At 38.0% G+C, this 18,381-nt stretch overlaps 1 protein-coding gene across 4 annotated transcripts in view; it reads left to right on the top strand.

Moving 5' to 3' along the window:
- LOC131060756 (sister chromatid cohesion protein PDS5 homolog D) overlaps positions 1 to 18,381 on the top strand; it is a 101,250-nt gene that overhangs the window by 48,405 nt on the left and 34,464 nt on the right. The window lies entirely within an intron of this gene.

The following is an 18,381-nucleotide window of genomic DNA, read 5'->3' as shown; positions in this document are numbered from 1 at the left end:
AGTGGAAGAATATAATAAGCAATGGAAAAACTATGGCTGCACTATTCTTTTTGATAGGTTGTTAGATGCGAAAAACCACACCAGTATCAATTTTTCGGTAGCTTCAAATGGTGAGGTGATTTTATTGAAATAACAAAGTAAAAAATGCAGAAACATTGAGTCTAATGTTGGAGGAAGTTGTCATGGAGGTGGGCATAGAGAATATGGTACAGATCATAACGGATAATGCAACAACATATGTGGCAATTGGGAGATTGCTCCACGACAAACAAAAGAAACTTTTTTGTACACCTTGCGTAACACATTTCCTTGACCTTATTTTGAAGGACTTAAGCAAATTTGATGACAAAATGGGATCAAATCTAAGGAGCATAACAAAATGAGATCATTGGGTGACACTAGTTGTAGACGATGTAAAGGGCATAACAAAATTTATTGACTATCATCTTTGGGTTCTTAATTTGATGCGAGATCACACCTAATAGAAAGTTGATAAGACCAGGTGTTACAAGGTTTGCAATGGTTTTCTTAATGTTGCAAAGCATTATTGGTTTGTTGACTTCTTTGAAGCAAATGTTTGTGAGTCAAGCATGGCTAGACTCATCTTATTCAAAGAAGCTTGAAGGAGAGAGGGTTGCAAGCATAGTCTTTGACAACCTTTTTGCACAAAGAGCTACAAAGACCTTGAAGGTAACCTCAAAACTTTGAATTTAAATTCAATTTTTGAATATTTTGTTTTTTAAATTCAAGTCCTTCATTATAAATTTGTAACTTTAATCTTTTTGTGTTTGTAAATTTTTAGTGTCAAAGCCTTTGGTTAGAGTTCCCCGTTTGGTAGATGGGGATCAAAACCTAATGGGGTATATTTATGAGGCCATGGATTGGGCCAAAGAGTCCATAAAAAAATATTACAAGGGGGACAACCTTAGATTTGATCCCATTTGGGAGATCATTGATAGGTGGAACAATCAACTCCACCAACCCATCCATCTAATAGGGTACTTCCTCAATCCTTGTTCTTTCTATTTAGTTAGCTTTTCAAATCCTAATGGAGAGGTTATGAAGGGCCTCACAACATGCATTGAAAGGATGACACCCATGCTTGAGGTGAGAGACCTCATTATCCAAGAATTGGATAGTTATAGGGTTGGAAGGGGTAGGCTCTTTTCTTAAAAGGTAGCTACTTGAGGAAGAACCACTCAGACACCAGGTATAAAATTTGGAGTCTTTATATCACATGCATTTTACAAATTACAAATTTCAAATTTACAACTATTGATAATTTGATAAAATATGTTTTGACTTTGCTTTTTAACTCTTCAATAATTTATTTCATGTGGACAAATTGGGTTGCAAATACCCTAAATCTCCAAAGACTTTGCCCATTGTATTTTATGCCAACCTTGTAGTTCATCCAATTGTGAGCGTAATTGGAGCTTGTTTGAGGCCATCCACATGAAGAAGAAAAGCAAATTAGCTCAATAGCACCTCAATGACCTTATCTTTATGCAATACAACCTTTGGCTGTGCAAAAGAAGGGTAGAAGACAAATTTTAGGATCCCATTGATTTGGGTGAAATAGATCCTTATAAGATTTGGACAAGGTGGGATGAGCACCCTCCATTGTTTACTAAAGATTAGATTCTTGATTGAGAGATAGTATTAGAGAATGTGGGTGCAATTGGAGATACATGATTGGATGATCTTGATGAGATTGAAGAGTCATTGCCATCTACTACTAGGATGGAGGTCGAGCCACAACATTCTATGCCAAGCGAGGATCCAGAGCAAAATCCAAGGACTAAAACTTCAATTTTTCCCCTAGTTTTCACTAGATTAGGGAAGAGGTATATGTAAAATGTTGTATTTACTATTTTCATTTTGTCAGCTCTCTATTGTATCAAGCTATCAACCATCAAAATTCCACATCATGATGTGATTTTGTACTCAATTTGCATTCAAATCAATCAAATTTAATAGAAAACTCTTTTGTACTCATTTATGGATTAATTGGATACATCTTGTCACTGAATTTTGCAAAAAATTGTGTTTATAAAGAAATTTAAGCAATTTTTAAAGTTGCTATGTTTTTGGCCGAGTCAAAATTTTGGGGTTTGCGAGTTTTTTGCCAAAGTTCGAGTCAGCCAACTATAGGCAAAGTAATGTAACAACCATTTGTTAGGGTGTTTTCAAATGTCAACTTATACTGCATAGTTATAACCCTGGATACACATCAAACAAGGATTCTATTCTAATATATGTATGTATATATATACATATTGTACATATGTATATGTATATACATATTGTACATTTATGTATATGTATATATATATGTACATATAAACATAAATATCTATCTATCTATACATACATACATATAGATTTATATAGATACATATTTATTATACCTATATCTTAAATTTATTAATAATTTTTATTGCTATACCTCATTATTTTAGTATATACAAGGGACAAAATATGGCTTTCTCACTTTCAGATCTGTGAAAAAGTTGTGAGATAAGGAGACTGGTTACTCCCAATAGTTCTCTCTATATGCTACCAGTTTTTTAGTTAAAGATCATGTTATATAGGTGTGAATCAAAAAGAAAAATTCTGAAAATTCCACTTTACAAAAGATTTCATATGGACTTGTAAAAACTGTGAATTAAAAAGAAAAGTGTGCAAATTCAGCTGAGAGTTGCTAAGTTTAAAGAAGAGTTATTTATTTTGGGTTTACTTAACATTTATACAAATCTTCACGGTCCAATTTCAAATCTTAACATTTATACAAAATTCTGTTTTGATTTTTTCTTCTTCCATAAAGATGTGAGTTATACAAGAAAAAGGTGCAAGATGAGCTTATAGAGCTGCAAAATTTGAGGCTGAAAAGTGTGTTTAACTAAATAAAGCTTTGTACAACTTTTGTTTTTGATTGGTTACTAAGGGTTAACTAAGTCTTTGGCCTACAAGACACAATTGGGGGCCTAGTGTCAAGGCATGCATAGCATGCAATTTTCACTCATTCCATTAGTTGGCAAGGGCTTTTCTAGCTGTTCTATGAGGGAATTGAGTCTAGTTTTTGTTGTGGTAATGCTCCATTGTTTCTATTGGATCCCAAAATTATTGTTTCACTTCCTAGAATAGAATTCCACTAACAAGGCGAGTGTTTCTTCAAGTGGGTGAAATTGGTTCATATATAGAACAATGGAGGGTTTAAGGCAGACTCTACGAGAGTGGGTTTTTCCTCCTAACTTTGAGCTTAACTAAAACTCAAGAGGGTATTCCTTGAGGTTTCTATAAATAAAACGAATATTTGAAAACTACGGTAACTAAACCCAAACTTTTGAGGCAACTCGTAATATAGTCATTGAGCATGAGAGCAACTAGTTACCATATGACCTCCTTATAGCTGATTGGACTTCACTGTAGTTATTGCAAGGTGGGGGCAAGTTCCATGATTTTATAGAAACTGATAAATTCTATTCCTTGTATGCAATGATATCATGAAATGCATAGACTAAAACTAAACTAAAAAGGAAGTGTTTAGTGATTTGTTTTGCATTTGTCACTGGAGCAAGTACACGAAAGATCGGTGCCAATCCAAGGGTAACAAAGTCTTAGTTGACAAGGAGAGATGGCTAGAGACTAATAAATATCAACTTGATCTAGCATCTAAATGCAAGTAGAATACATTATTTCCATTTCCATATTCTTAGTTCTCCCTTAATGAGTTGAACAAGTTCATATGCAAACACAAGATGATCTATTACAAAATGTTGTAATAGATTTAGAATCCTATCACATTTATCAAATGGAGTTTACATTTACAACAACAAATGCGTTGAAGAAAACATTGAAGAATTGGTATGTTTTTTGAATCTACCCATACATCAATGGAGACACAAAAATGAACAATGTTTACAATAACCTTTTAATGGTTTGACATTGTCCTTGCCTCCTTACAGCTACTCTGAAGTTGATTTTCTGTGTATTTATACCTTTTGGATTATTCCTCTACTATTCCTATGCCTTGTTATTGTCCAATGAATCTTAGAGGACCAAAAATATCGGCCATATACATAGCAAGGTGAAACCCTAGCCCGTGACACTTTAGCATTACGAAAAATAGTGGTCTCCATGTGTTTGCACCCAAAATGGATGCCTGGGATGAAGATCTTGCCAAAAGAGATTTTGTGGTACCCGAAGAGAAGAGCAACATTCAATGTTGGCAGATAAGGGAAGCAAAAGAATGGCACCACCTCTTTTGTGTCTTGAGCATTTAATAAATCCCTCTTCACTAGTGAACTTCACTTTTCTACTTTAATGCTGTTTATAATGCTGCACGTTTCAATAAATGAGCACCCTTATAGCATAAATCGCTTGCCATTTAGAACACTCACATTGTGCATCCTTTGTCACTGGTGCATCTCCATGGCACAAAGTTGGCTCTAAATGTTTCTATCCTGTATTCCCTTGTCAAGCTTGCCTCTTAGCATAATGACCTCAAGGCACTTACCAGAGCTGAGAGGTAATGGCATTAAAATTTTCATACCTGATGAAAATAGACTGCTCACTTTATGTCAACACTATAGCACGTAGGCATTATGATCTAATTACCTCTGACAAAGGCTAAGGACACACCACTGTTGGGCTCAATAAATACACCGTTGGGTGATCACATACATGCATACCATGATAATGAGGGATCTAGGAAAACCCATCCTCGATACTTGAGAAAACAATAAAATACCTTTGCCATTGGGTCATTGGCCCCTCCTTGCTTACCTGCCAATGTCATGGAACATTACAACTCATTGTTATCTCAAAACAAACTTTTACATCCATACACTATTGGACTATTAGGCTTGACTGCCCTTGTTTACCAGGGAAGAGAGATCCCGAAGCCCCCAAAGTCCAAAATATAATGCCTGTCTACTGGTCTACCAGGCTCAACCATACTTGTTTACCAAGGATGAGAGACTAAAACTCTGAAGTTTGAAATATAATGCTTGTCTATGGGAGTATTGGTCCCAGCCATACGTCTGTCTACCAAGGATGAGGGATGCTAAAATCCCGAAGTTAGAATAGTGCTTGTTCATTTTGGTGATTGAAAAACAACATCAAGGTCCTAGAGAAACCAAGTGCCATCCAATGAATACCAAAGGCACTGCCATCGAACCATGCAAACTATCGGGTTATTGGGCCGCTGGGGATGTTGATGCTGATCAACCACAGGGATGGGAACAAGAGCATCCCCAACACGCTGAAAAACACAACATGACGGGATGAGTTTCCCTAAAACTCTTGAAACAAAATTTTTCAATTTTTTTTCCAAGTCCCAACAGCTTCCACTCAGTCAAACTTGCTGGAATGAGCTTCATTCAAATTTTTGGATTCATGGGTTAAGCTGTTTTTTCCCAGTTTGAGTTTTATTGCCACTTTCTTCATTAATTTTTACAAACACTAATAACTGCAAGGAAAAAGGTGCAATTTGGACAGATGGGCCTTTGAGGTTTGAAGATGAAATGTGTATTTATAACTCATTACGCTTCATGTAAAGTGTAAGGGTCCTGCAAGGAACTGTTCTCACCCAACCCATGTTAAGTGTTAGGGTCCTACAATGAACTGTTCTCACCCAGCACAAGGAATTCTGCAAATAATCACCCTTCTTTGACTAGAAAATTAGGTAGTTTGCTAGGGTAACTTTAAGGTGTTTTATTCTAGCAGTCAAGGCTAACACTTTTAGGAGTTAATGACTTAAATAAATGAGCATTTCATGCTTCTACACTTTTATTCCCTCCTTGGAGATCCAATTCACATACATATGTGTGTGTTTTAGAATGAGAAAGGGGAAACAAGCTGCCTCACAAAAAGCTGTCACAATTTTGCAACTCATTACTCACTCTCTACCATGGAAGGATGAACATCTGCACTAAGGAGAAGCTTATGTGTTGAATGTATGGGTCCCAGGTGAGGAATCACTGTGAATGTCCCATCTTCTAAACTCCTTTAACTTAACTGGTTGAAAGTGATCTGTGTGAGTCAACTACGCAGCAGCTGCCCCAAAACATGTGTAATGATTATTTTACCATATGGCTGAAAGTTATAAAATATTCATTCAATATGAGCCCACGGGAAGCCCCAGATAGTAGACAAGACAAAATTGGTACCAGGAACAAAAAGATACTCAATCTAACAAAAAAATAAAGGACATGCTATCAATAAAATTGGGTCTGTACAGGCACCCAAAGGAAATCAGATACAGACAAAAAAACAGGAGCAGATAATTAACAGTAAAGAAAATTAGATATTGCTCATTTGTTTGATAGTTCTGTCACAGAATTTTTTATATATACATCCCTTGACTCATTATCAAGGATTTTAATTCCATCCTCATCATCACAACAATCAACGAAAGAAACACAAGCTTCATGGACGATACACTGACTGATAATCCATTTCTCTTTACTTTTAAGAGCAGCTTCATCCTTAGGAAGCTGACTCCATGCATCATCAACAGCAGCAATTAATAGATCAAGAAGATGGGTTTCATTCTCAGGACTCTGAAGTAAAGGATCCGTGCTAGAAGAGCCAGTGCCAGGCATAACAGGAAGATTCCTCAGCTGCCCCTTTTACTGAATTACATCTTTATATAGAAGCATAATACCATGGTCAAAGAACACCTGAAAGTCTTTCTTTGGTCACTTTCAGCAACATTTTAACTTGCAACCAACAGCAAGAAAGAGAGGCCCCATGACATCTTTATATAGAAGCATGATCAAGGAATTCATGTCAGCCTTTTTTGGGCACTTTCAGCAACAGTCATCTTGCAACCAACAATAAGAAAGAGAGGCCTCATGACATAAATCAGTAAGTGACCTTATTTGACCTTGAAACACCTCATTGTTCCTTGCTTTCCATAAAAAACACAAAACTTTAGACAAAACAAGCCAAAACTTCCCGACAAACTTAATCAAATTTCTATCACATCAGATACAGCCAAACAAAATGTGGATACAAGAAATGTAGTACTTATCAAGACACTTAGTCCAGTGGTCCAACCCTTGAAAACTTTGCTCCACACAGCTCTAGCATAATTGCACAAGAGAAAAAGATGCAGACAGGGCTCATTGATACTACAAAAAAATCAGGAACCTATCAAAAAAGCTTCTGATGGGCAAGCAACCATTTAAAGCAATATTTTTTTAAGGATCAATAGCAGAAGACCAAATCAAATCTGATCTAAGTTACCATTGATTAACAAGAAAAACTCAATTGTGCTTAGCATTCAAAGACTTAAACAGCTCCTGGGAGAAAGTCTGTTATACAGAAACTTATCACAGGCCTTGAGGAAGCATGGACCCTCTGTCCATTTGACAGTATTCCAAATTTCTATATTGAAGTAAAGGTTAACATGAGTGATCACTTTATCCAAAGATCTGCCGAACAAGGAGTAGGTTCTTCTATGTGTACCAGGGAGATGAAACTTAGCTCTCAATTTCTCCTAAGTGAGAAGAGAGCTCTGATAGAAAACATCAGCAAAAGTTTTAATGTCCTTAGCAAACCAAAATCTTGCAGAGCATCCTCTAATAAGGGCCAGAGTAGTATTATTTGAAGATAAACTCCACTAAAGAGATCAAAATACCTGACAACTGTTATCCCCTTGGAAAAGACCTCACAAACAGAAATAAGTTGTCTTACACTCTCCCAAGGTTTCCAAATCTTCCCAAAAATTGCAAACCCTGTCAGCTTAACCAAAAAATGCACCAAAAAATAGATCAAGGGAGTAGATCCCTATCCAATCCTTCGTCTTCTTGTGAACACCCCTGCTGATTTTATTTCTCACTAAAATTTTCCAAGGCTCAATGGATTTGAGAATCCATCTGATTGCTATGACAATTCCTTGAGTTCTGAGACTTCTGATCCCAACACCACCTGGGTGCTGAGGGAGACAACAGTAGTTCCTTGCAACAGCATGCCTCTTCTTGTGCCCCTTTCCATCATAACACGTCTCTAATCATCATATGAATCCTCTTCAGCTGAGAATTACAAAACATCTAGGCTGTAGCATAATAAACAAAGCAAGAAAGACAACACTTTTCGATAAATCTGTACCCTACCTGCCAAGGAGACCCAATGCCCCTGCCTCTTGATGATTATTTTGTTTATCTTATCAAAGATACACTTTTAGATATCAGACAAAGAGGGAGAGTGGGGAAAAGGAATACCCAAATACTTGACTATCTTGAAGGCTCTCCTCGCTACCATCCAAAAAGACCAAACTATTGAGGAGGTATCTTAGGCCAACTAAGAACTTAAGATGACTAATAGAGATCTTAGAGCCAGAAGTAGAACAATAGAAGCTAAGTCTATAGATTAATTATGAACATTATAAGCCTCAAGGGTAAGAAACAAGTAAGTATTATTTGCAAACTGAATATCCAATAACTTGAGAGCTCTAATAGAGGGTCCAATAGAGGAATCCCTTAAAAAGTAAAGTAGGACTTTTGAAGCAATCACAAAATAGTTGGGGCCAAGCAACAGCCTTGTCAAATGACCTTTGAAGGGAGAAGGGCTCAGTTAAAGCACCATTGACATCAATTTATGCAAAAGCAAAGTTAAGAGTCTCAACCATAATTATAGGACTTGGATTTGATTTAGTCTTGTTTGGCTGATTTTTGACTTCGAATCGACACTTGATTTTTTGCACTCATTTGACATTATTTTATTGTCATATTTGGCATGTCCTCATGGAAAGGGCATCATTTCCAGTTGTGGGCAGAAGGAATGGCATTTGCAATTGAGTTTTTAGGGTTTTCTTTAGTCATGAGCCTTTGTTGAGTCTTGGTCTCTAAGACTCCTCTAGACTTGCCCACCAAGTTTGATGAGTTTTGGGCAACTCTTGTAACTATAGTCTCAACCATTCTACAAAACTTGTCCCTAAAACCCAAAGCTCTTAACATCAGTATAATGAACAACCACTCAGTTATATCATATGGTTTCTCAAAATCAAGAAGCAACATGTAGGCATTTTTGACTTGAATCTTTAGCCCAAAATGTCCCTTCCCAACGAGTGAGCAAGTTGTCAAGAATGTATCTTCTTTGAACAAATCTAGTTTGAGTGCAAGAGAATCTCAAGAAGTATGATAGTAAGCACTTGAACCAAGATTTTATATGAAACATTAGGAAGATTGATAAATCTCTAGTTCTTCACTTGGGTCTTTCAACCTCCTTAGTAATGAGATTGATGATACCTTTATTAATCTTGTAAGCCAAAGACCCAACTTGCATAGCCCCCTTGTCCATACTTACGAGGTTATTGGAGCACCAATCCTTTTTAACCTTGAAAAACTGAACAAGCAATCCATCATCCCTAGGAGATTTATCATTCTTCATCTTTTCAATCACATAATCAATCTCCTCACAAGAGATATACTTTTCGAGAGACCCTGCATCCTCGTCATTAAGTTTGCAAGTGATAGTTCCTTTGCAAAGATCTCTAAGTTGTTAGCTTTGCAAAATCAAATGTTTAGAGCAAAGAACTCCTCCAACTTCAATAGCATCTATCCTTTTTCTAACTCACCTAGCCTTGAGGATCCTAAAGAAATACTTTGAACTTTTATCTCTTGATTTGACCTTGGCTTTATAAGCAACATAGGATTCATAATGCCTAAAAGAATTCTTGGCCTCAATTAATTGGGCTTGGAGCTTTACATTCCTAGGATTAGCTTGAAGTCTATCCTCAATCCTCACAAGTGACTCCTCTAGCTCTATAGCATTTTTCATCTGTATAGCTTTGGTCTCGTTGTAAGATCCCCAAAAAAATTCTAGAAGGCAACAACTACTTAATTCCACTAGGAGATGAAGGAAGAGGAAGGATTTAGAGCATCCACCGTCTTCTTACTAGTTAGAATACCATCCATGCAAATTTTGTTTTCAAGCAAGGAAACATTGAGTTTAAAATAACCCCTCAAAACAATCTCCAAGAGTCTTAGGGGCAAAGTTAAAATCAACATGAATATCCACCAAATGGTGATCAGACAAGTTAAAGGGTTGAACTTCAAGTCCATTTTTATTAGGTATTGTTATCACTTAGAATGGCACCCTTGTTGAAGCTACTGTTCAACGCTCTAGTGAAACTTGGGATTGATTTCAAGTTGTGGGACCTTGCAAGTGAGATCAAACTTGTTGGTCCAACCCAACACTAAATAATCCTATGGCTAATTTTATTCTCCTGATTCTCCAAGGGAATGGGTAAGGAGGACTGCATGAAAGGGAATGAATGGTGATGCACCTAGACTAAATGTGATTCTTCCAGCTCACTACAACACAATGAATTAATCGATACTGCTAAAGAATCTCACACAACTCTCTATTATGTTATTTCCTAGAGGATTGCATAGAGGTTAGGGTTTAACATACACCAAGAAGGACAAATTTCTTCATAATTAACTTCTGCAAACATATTTAACACTGTATACAACCTTAGAAAACATAGAAACATTCATGCAAATATGAAGGCAAGAGGATTTGCACAACACATTTGAAGTGAGAGAAGGTAAAATAGCAGGCTTTATGCATGGAGCCTGTTTTACATTTGCAGAGTTACAAAAAATGTGAGTCTTTGAAAGCGAAAACTGAAGAAGAACCCCCTTTTAAATGAGGCTTAATAGCCTACATGCTTCATCTTAGAAGTGAAACAGTGATCACGAAGGGCGTCAGAGGCTACAGGCGTGTGTGCTTCAACATAAATGAACCTACAAATGTGCCCTCAAAAACTGCAGCAAAATCACGATCAAGGGGATGGGGGTGTGGCAAATCTTGCATTTGCAACAACAAAATAAGAATGTGTGGTCATTCTTCCTCACATTGCGCCCAAAAACATTTAAAATCCATTACAAACATGATGGATTGAGCCTTAAATGTGTTGTAGAAAGGTACACAAAAATTACTGCAGATAGTGTCGACAAGAAAAAGGCATCAAGAACCTGCCTAAGGGTGGGTAGGAATCGGGTACTAGTTAGAGGTTTCATTGGTTTTTGGAACCACCGGAACCATTGATGCTTCTCCTCTTTTCTTCCTTTTTCATTCTTCTTTTGTCTCCATTCTCTCATCTCCACTTCCTTTTGCCCTAGTTGCCCTGTAGCTTTTCCTTGACCCTCAGGGCTATTATGTTGGAATTGGGAATAGGAACCATTACCCATTTAATTCCTCTCCATTTTTCTTGGCTTGTGGTTTGTTGTCTCTACCTTTCTAGAGATTCTCAACACCTTAAAAACTTATCGAGCATCGTTGAATACCCCTTTGTCACCTTTGTTCGGCCTTGTTTGACTTCTTTTGTTTGGTTCCATGGGAATCGAGAATAATTGGTTCCTAGTTCCCAGGGAATCTCCAACCATTTTCTTTTATTTTTCCTTTGCTTCCTCCTGCTTCCACCTCTTGTCAGAGCTTGAGTTGGGATTGGGGATTGGGAACCTAGTTCCTATGGAACCTCTGACCACCTCCCAACTTAGCCAATTTTGGATTTTGAATTTTGGGGACTGATGAAGCACAGGGAAGGGAAAACCATTAGCATTGGTGGTACATCCTTGCATCAAAAACCCTATTTTTATTTTCCTAGATTGGTTATTATTGATGGGTTGTAGAGGGGCACAAAATGCTAACGAGTACTTTAGAGATAGAAAAAAGTCTATCAATATAAATCTATGCAGACTAGAGTACAACCTCTTATTGAGACTTTGATATTTAAACTAAGTACCTTAAACTAAGTACAATGCCAAGTAAACGAGATACTCTAACTTCCAAGTCTTCTCTTGAACAAGGGATCAACAACACTAATAACCCTCCTCAACCTAGACTAATAGAAAAGCCCATTTCTCTTCAATCCAAACTTCGCCTCACTAATATTATTCTCTCTATCAATATAAATCTATGCAGACTAGAGTACAACCTCTTATTGAGACTTTGATATTTAAACTAAGTACGTTAAACTAAGTACAATGCCAAGTAAACGAGATACTCTAACTTCCAAGTCTTCTCTTGAACAAGGGATCAACAACACTAATAACCCTCCTCAACCTAGACTAATAGAAAAGCCCATTTCTCTTCAATCCAAACTTCGCCTCACTAATATTATTCTCTCTATTCTCAACCATATTGAAATCACCACATTAAATCTAGCGAGTCCTCTAAAGACTATCGGCTAGCCAATACCACAAGTTAGCCTTTTATTTAGTTGTTTGGGGAATATAAGGAGAAACGACTAGACAAAATAACCCAAATCATTTTGTTACGAGTAGAAGAATTAAATACTATTAAGGAGCAAAGTAATAGCATCGTCTCATCTACCCTTGGCATGAGAGATAGAAAAGACACAAGCACTATGCCAACTATAGTTCACGGCACAATCCAAGACAAATACAACAACTTTAATTTTCTAAAGTAACAAAGAATCCATCCCTTTCCTAGAGTTGTAAAACATCTTAACAACATCCCTTTTGTCTAATACGTCCAAACTTCTAACATTTTTTTTCGATACCCTCAGTAGGTATCTCCACGACCTAGCTCAACGCCCAACCTGCCTTACATTTTAGCTAACACAAATAAAAACTTATTTTGAGGGAGGTCGCGAGGGATTAGGGCCATTGTATATTCTCTTAAAATAACTGGGAATTTTTTCATCTTTCCTCTTTCATCACCACTCCAAGAAGAGAGGAGGGGCATAACGAAGATCTATTTTCCTTAACTTTTCAAGTTTCCTTTATCAACACTTGCATAGGTTAATAGGGTGCCCAACTCTTCACCCAATACATAAATTTCTCCTTTGCTAGCCACATCTCTAGGGGGCTCCTCATAGGTTTGTTTCAATATTTTAAAACCACCTTTTGGTTTGGTTAAAACTTGAAGTAAATAAGTAGTAGGGATTCCATCTTTTAGGGAGGAGGGAAGAACTTAGGATAGAGACAATAGGCCTAGAAAACTTACTAGAGCCTCCAACAGGATTTAGACTAGACTTAGGTTCAAAATCAAAAGCTTCTCTATTATCTTTATTCGTTGTAGAAGGAACAAAGAGAGGGTTAGAAGCAACTAGAATGACCTTATATTCAACAAACAAGGCTGAATCTTTCTTGCCAAAGTAAAAAACATTAGTGCCATGTGGGTGTTTTATACACTTTCATCATACACTTCATAAAGGCCTCCTCTTCAATGGGGGTAATAACATCAACACTAGAAACCTGACTGTTAGATTTCAGAACTAGACGATCCTTTCTCAAATGACCATCTTGTTTGGAGAGTAATCAACAATTAAGATTTTCCAACCTCATAATTTCACAGATGAAAATTGTCTTCCAGGTGGAAGCAAATAATGCTAGGAACATCAATCTTTGGCAGCACAAAACCCTCAACCCTAGTATTCATATGAGGAAGAGTGAACCTAGGTCATGTTGTGACGTATTCACACATCGCCCCATTGCAAATGGGGACCCCTACTTTTTGCTTCCTAGGGTTAGTCTTCCTGGCGTAGTCGTTTAGGTCTTTGCTATTAATCTTTGCATTGAAAAGTTTCCAGAAGGCTCATTAGGATAGGATGGTCTCCTTGAGTAGTGGGTCAGTAGGTGGTCCAAGTCAAGGTCTCTTTTGACAACCTCCTCTTGATCACTCCATGGGCTTGTCTTAGGTTTAAGTCTTGATTGGAGATAAGGTCATTGCATCATGCCAAGAGTCTAGGTGTAAATCTTAGCATAAGCCTTGCCTTTGAAACCTGTGAGATTGAGTTAAGAGTAAGTCAAGGATATGAATAAAGATGAGAGTTGTTAGAACAAGTGTCGTCAAGAGCCTTCTTAAGGGTTTTGAGTTGGTGAGGTTGATGGATGATGAAGCAAAGATCAAGTGCAATCACGAAGGATAAGTGAAGACTTCCTACCTTAGTTTGATGAAGTTCTTTTACTTTTAGGCTTCGATTGGTATGTAATTGACCTATTATCCTTAGAAAATGCCTAATATCAAGTCTAGACTCGAAAGTTTGACAAAATGTGAAGAATTTGAGCTATCAAGCCAAATTCGCTCCTAACCCTTCCAAAGGTACAGTGTAAGGAAAGCCATGCGTGGAAAATGCTCTCCTATCGTCAATTCTAAGGGGATTAGCAAGCAAGGAAGTATTTCAATTTCAGTTTGCAGTACATTAAAATAAACACTGACATAAGATTAAGATGAACCAGACAGAATAGCACCAGAGAAAGACACCAAATATACGTGGGAAAAACCCTTACGGGTAAAAAACCCACCACCAAAGAGAGATCACTTTATTCAGTAAACAACACGATTACAATAAAGTTATCAGATCCTCTTTTTCGGATCCTAATCTCAGATTTCTGTTCTCACCTCCTCATACACATCGACTTGGCTGCTTATAAAACCATCATCTCCACACAGCCTTCATGCACACCCTTCTTCGCTTTGCTCATCGATTACATCTCTGGCAACCGCCATCTGTCAAACCAAACATTCCTCTGTCAGTTTGTATAACGGCCTTGGAACAAAACCATCGAGTACCAGCTTGTCCATTCATGAACTCGTGGAAAACATATTATCCCACATTCATTTGGAAGTCAGGTCGGTTCGTATTCAAATACACCGACAGAAACATTCCAAGTGTCTGCCTACTAGTCTTTTGGACTTCGGTCCTGTTGTGACGTTTTCACACATCGCCCCATTGCAAATGGGGACCCCCTTCTTTTTAGGCCCTCCTGGTTTTTTGGCTTGCGTTTTTGTGGTCTTTTCGCAGCAGTCTCGTCAGTCTCTTTGCTTTGCAGGTGTTCGAGGGTCATATTGGTCAAGTCTGCCTTTCGTTTGAGCAAATTCGGCTAAGTCTAGGACTCGTTTTGTGAATTTTAGGGGTTTTTGCCTTTTGTCCTAGATTTTAGGGGTTTCTGTTAGGGTTTCGAGAAAAATGAACATACAATTGGAATCAGGACCCTTCAAGGAACCTCCCAGTAAAATTTGAGCCAAAACGGAGAAACTTTCTATTTTTAGAAAGTTCCTATTTTTTAGGGATTTTACTAAGTCTCGGATTGGTCTAATTTTGCCAAAAATTAAACTTACTATTTTTAGTAAGTTCTATTTTTAGTAAGTTTCTATTTTTAGTAAGTGCTTTTCTGACCTATTTTTCCCAAACCTTGACATTTTGAAACACTTACTATTTGGAAAAATCTATTTTTGGCAGGAAAACACTGAAAGCTGAATATCTCTGAAGACTGAACGTTCCTGAAGACCATTTCTAAATCCGGAAGAGTCAGAAGGCAAACAATTTGGGTCAAAAAATGGTTAAGTTTGGAACTCCTATTCCAGAAGAGGAAAGCATGGAAAATCATCCAAGTCGAGAAATTCACATCAATCCACCAATGTCATCCTGATCCGAAAATGGCTTGAAATTTGACCAAGTCTGGAAATTTGGAAGATCTTCCAAAATCCAGAATTTGCATTATGATTCCTATGGACCTGAAACCACTCTCAAACATCCTGACAATATATATGAAATATAACTTAAAGTATAAACTTATACTTAAATGTTATATTTCATATCTATATCTTGACGAAGAGCCTGGAACTTGTGAAAAAATTTCATGTATCCATGGACAAAGCCAAAATGCGCCCAAGGCTGGGCTGGGGTGCCAAAACCAAGAAGGCATTCACAAGTGGGAAAATCTGCCAGTCCATGGACAAAGTGAAAATGCGCCCAAGGCTGGACTGGGGCGCCAAAACCAAGAAGGCATTCACAGGTGGAAAAATCCGTCAGTCCATGGACAAAGTGAAAATGCGCCCAAGGCTGGGCTGGGGCGCCAAAACCAAGATGTCATTCACAAGTGGGAAAATCTGCCAGTCCATGGACAGAGTGAAAATGCGCCCAAGGCTGGACTGGGGCGCCAAAACCAAGAAGGCATTCACAGGTGGAAAAATCCGTCAGTCCATGGACAAAGTGAAAATGCGCCCAAGGCTGGACTGGGGCGCCAAAACCAAGATGCCATTCACAAGTGGAAAAATCTACCAGTCCATGGACAAAGCCAAAATGCGCCCAAGGCTGGGCTGGGGCGCTGAATTCAAGAAGGCATTCACAAGTGGAAAAATCCATGAATCCATGGACATGATGAAAATTCCACCCAAGCTAAAAAAATTGAAATTTTGCCTAAGGCATGGAATCCAAGGAGTCAAGGAGGGAATAAAAAAAACAAAATTCCCCTCAGAGCAAATTTTTGAATTTGCTATTTTTAGACACCGAATCTCAACAGAGTGGAAAATTTTATAGATTCGGAATCGTGGCAGAATTCTCCATCCAATGAACTGACTCCTAAATTTTAGGAGGATCCCTAAAAAATAGGGATGTTGAAAAGGAGACATGGACAATTCACAAAGTAATGGAAATTCCTTCCTTCAGGACATAATTCCACGAAAGGTGAAAAATTGACTAAGTGTTGGAAATTCTTTCCTTCATGACAGAGTTCTTGAAAAAGGTGAAAATTTGGCTAAGTGTTGGAAATTCCTTCCTTCAGGACAGAATTCCAAGAAAGATGAAAATTTGGCTAAGTATTGGAAATTCCTTCCTTCGGGACAAAATTCCAAGCAAGGAAGAAATACACCCAAGGATGAATTGAACATAAAATTTCTAAGGCAAGGAAGGAATCAGGGATGAACTGAACAAGAAATTTCCCCTCCAGCAAAAAAATTGAAAAATCCATTCTCGGGCATCAAATCACATCCAAATTTCAAAAGTTTTACAGATTTCGATTCGTAGGATAATTTTCTCTCTCCTGGACCGTGGAACCCTAATTTGGAAATTTTCCTAAAAAATAGGAAATGTGCAGAATTGATGAAAAACCTTCTTCAAGCAAGGAAAGTTGAGGAGACTTCAAGAAAATTCTTCCTGAATCGAATTTTCCCTCTCCAACAATTCTAGATGTGCAGGAGCGGATATACGACGACAGAGTCCATTTGCATGGCGAGGATCTATTGAACGCATGGCAGTATGGTGGCGCATTCATTGCCAGAATATTTGACCAAATGGCAACCTGGTCATTGCATGTTGAATTTATGGCAGATTCCTTTTGCATGCAGCCGCCGCATGTGGAAATGATGGAGCATTTACGACATAATGGGGTGATTTTTGCATGGATGAATATTCAACGCACGTTGGGCGAATTTGAAGGAGGTGGTGCATTTAATGCGCAGTGGATGCTATTTTGGGTACTTTTGAATTAATTGTATATGGGCATGATGGGTTATTAATTGGAGATTCCCACCTTGTTGCATCATGTGTGGAGAATCTTTTAGGGAAAACCCTAATTAGGGTTTGCATGTAATCATGGCCCGAGGCCTATATATAAGGGGTGACCCCCCTCATTTGTGGGGGAGGGAGCTTTGTATGAAATTGTTGCGATAAGTTTTTTGAGAAAATAATAGTGAAACATTGTTCTCTGATGGTGTCCACTTGAATTATTTTTTCAAAGCTTGCATGGTTTCACCTTCCTCACTTAGAGTAGAAGTAGTGTAGTGCTTTGATTTCAATGGAGAATGTAATGGTGTTTTGATGAATTTCCATCGTTCATACTTTTTGCATCTTGCTGATTGTAAGTTGCAGTGTAAAGTTAGCCTGAACCCCTTAAATTTGTGCTAAGTTTGATTGTGGATGGTCGTTTGGATTGCGCCATTTTTGGGTATTCAAATGTACTTTCTTGATTTGAAAATCCTCTAGCATCCCCAGAAGATTGCACTGGTTCTTGCGGAGTTGTGGTTGATCTTGGCGAAGCAGAGCTTGGTTTATTTGGAATTTGTCCACCAAAGCACTATTCATTGTTATCACTGCCCTTAGGAGTAGATTTAGATCCTTCTAAACCCTTTCCCTTTTACTTTCAGTTCATTTTAGTCCGTTCGAAGCAATAGCGTCGCAGAATTGCCATATCCGATGATGGAGTTCCAGCCACAACAGAGAAGTGGAAGAACGATGCAAACGTAAGGCCCTTTGGATTACCAGCAATCACATCAGCCAACTGAGTCACGTCCGTAGCATAAAGGAACCTTGGAGTCGATTGTTTGAACTTTTTGCAATCTTAGCATGCAATCGTACTTTGATCAAGAGAGGGTGAAGTGACCATTAGGCAACTTTATTCTGTGTTCGACGTAGTCATAAAAAACACGTCAACAGGTCCGGGCGACCATCCACTGTCAGATACTTCCCCATCGACCATCAAAACCAGCACTAAAAAGTTACCTCGATATCCGATCAGCAGTAGACGACTTCATCGGACTTCGGCGTAACTTTCATCTAGTCAACCCGATCGCCGAAGGCGACCTCATTGGGTATCGGTGTAGCAAACAACCAGTTCT

Source organism: Cryptomeria japonica, chromosome 5, assembly GCF_030272615.1.
Source record: "Cryptomeria japonica chromosome 5, Sugi_1.0, whole genome shotgun sequence".
In the NCBI taxonomy this organism is placed as follows: Eukaryota; Viridiplantae; Streptophyta; class Pinopsida; order Cupressales; family Cupressaceae; genus Cryptomeria; species Cryptomeria japonica.
This window is presented reverse-complemented; position numbering and strand designations above follow the sequence as displayed.